This window comes from Corvus brachyrhynchos, unplaced genomic scaffold (assembly GCF_000691975.1).
Source record: "Corvus brachyrhynchos isolate BGI_N302 unplaced genomic scaffold, ASM69197v1 scaffold437, whole genome shotgun sequence".
Taxonomy (NCBI): Eukaryota; Metazoa; Chordata; class Aves; order Passeriformes; family Corvidae; genus Corvus; species Corvus brachyrhynchos.
Genome location: NW_008238962.1, coordinates 261,820 through 264,119, shown reverse-complemented (window position 1 = coordinate 264,119; position 2,300 = coordinate 261,820). Strand labels below are relative to the sequence as shown.

Below are 2,300 nucleotides of genomic sequence, written 5' to 3'. Positions count from 1 at the left end.
GGTGTTCTGGGGGAAGGAGGTCATGATGAGTCCTGGCAGGGTGACCAGCACAGGGGAAGGGTTGATGACAACGCTGGAGTCCTGGCATTGCAGGGCACAGGGCTCGTTGCAGCTGTTGGCCAGTGGGGTGGGTCCGCAGGGTTGGCAGCGGTTGTAGCAGGCCATGGATGTGGTGTGGAGGGTCCCTGGAAGAGAGAGGGGAGTGAGGCAGGGCAGGGCAGGGGTGTGGGGTGCAAGGGGCTGTGATGCAGGAGGGCTATGGGGAATGTGGAGGCTGTTTGGGGGCTTTGGGGAGGGGTGAGGGCTGCTGTGGCTGGGGCCAAGCGAGCTGGAAGGGAGGGGCCGGGGCGCAGGAGCAGGAGGGTCAGGGGCTTGAGACTCACCTGGTTTTTGGCACCAGAGGAGAAGGTGTCAGAAGTGTGTGAGGGAGAGAGGTGTTGGGCCGGCTTTTATGCTGGTTGTGGAGGGGCGGGACAGCCTTGTCCCATGGCCTTGGGGTATTTTTTAGGCAGCAGCTCTTGCCTTGACCAGCCTGGTGAGTCATTAGGTGGAGAGTGTTTTCCTTCCTGATATTCTGCAATTTCATGACCTCCCCTTGAGGCCGTAGCCATCTGAACTCAGCAGCAACTTTGAATTGGTAGAAATACAGGCCAATGTTATTGTTTTATGTAAGGAATGTAGAAGATGCAAACAAAGCCTACAAGAATTTTGGTGTTTTCTCATGTCTTCAGTTGACTCCCAGCCATTAATACTGGCCACACCTTTTTCTATGCAGCTCAGGTTACGGTTGTTTTTCTGGGCTGAAATTTCACATTGCTGTGTCATGTCCAGCTTTTGGTCCACCAGTACCCCCAAATCTTTCTCTGTGAAACTGCTCTCAAGGAGTTCCTCTCCCAAGCTCTTCTCATGTCTGGGACTGCCCCAATGAAGGTGCAGAACCATAAACTTGGAATTGTTGAACCTCAAGAGGTTCTTATGTTCTCAACGTTCCCAGTGTTTCTCCTGATGGGATCCCTCCATGTTCTTGTGTTAACTGCACCTCTCAGCTTCCTGGCACCTGCAAACAGGCTGAGGGGTGTCTCAATCTGACTGCTCAAAGCCTTGATAAAGGTGTTGAAGAGCACCGGTCCAAGGCAGAGCCCTGAAGGACGCATCACTGGCCTCCAGCTGTACAGAGAGCAAGTGACAAGCACTCTCTGGCTGTTCCTCATTCATTCATTAGTCCACCCATCAAACCCACATGTCTGCGCTTTAGAGATAAGGATGTCCTGTGGGACTGTGTTAAAGCCCTGACAGAAGTCCAGGCACATGACAGCAGTTGCCATTCCCTTTGCAACCAAAGCGTTCTACCAGGGAAGGTCCTTGTAGTCCTGCTGGGGTATAAGTGGATCACGAGGTGGACATGTACTCTTTGGAATTAAAAGCTCCAGCAGTTACCAGGACAGGATTAGGAAAAGAAATACAGGCAGGTTGAGGGAGTTGACCCTTCTGTTGCCCACCACTGGTGGGGTTCCACAGCAGAACAAGGACGTTCACATGGTTGACCAAGAGCAGTGTGGGGAGACTATGACACTGATGGGATGGGAGTATCCTCAAGATGAGGAGAAGCTGAGACAGCTGGGATTTCTTTGAGGCATGATGCAAGAATGCAAATGGGACATGTCCATATGACATGGCGAGACCTCACTGACGACTCCTCAGTTGTCCTTAGCTTTGGTTATGTGTCTTGATAGATGTCATCAAAAAAAACCACATTCGTCTCTAATTTTCAGAATTATAAGCTGCTGCCAAGGTCAGATGGACACAGCCTCAGGATCAGGACATGACAGTGCAGAATTCCATGAAGGAAAACACTCACCAGCTCATGACTTGCAAGGCTGGGCGAGTCAAGAGTTGCTGTGTGCAAAGTGCCCCAAGGCCATGGGACAAGGCTGTCCTGCCCCTCCACAACCAGCATAAAAGCCAGTGCCTCTCTCCCTCACACACTTCTCCTCACACACTTCTCCTCCTCTGCTGAAGACAAGGTGAGTCTCAAGCCCCTGACTCTCCTATGCCTGCACCCCAGCCCCTTCTCTTCCAGCACGCTCAGCCCCAGCCTCAGCAGCCCTCACACCTCCCCACAGCCCCACAACAGCCTCCAAATTCCCTCACCCTCCTGCATCACCGCGCCTCAGACCCCCACACCCCTGCCCTGCCTCACTCCCCTCTCTCTTCCAGGGACCATCCACACCACACCCATGGCCTGCTACGACCTCTGCCGCCCCTGCGGACCCACCCCGCTGGCCAACCGCTGCAACGAG

General features: G+C 53.7%; 1 protein-coding gene across 7 annotated transcripts in view; it reads right to left on the bottom strand.

Annotated features, from left to right (window-relative positions):
- The window catches only part of LOC108447739 (feather beta keratin-like), a 69,910-nt gene that overhangs the window by 30,290 nt on the left and 37,320 nt on the right, over positions 1-2,300 (bottom strand). The window lies entirely within an intron of this gene.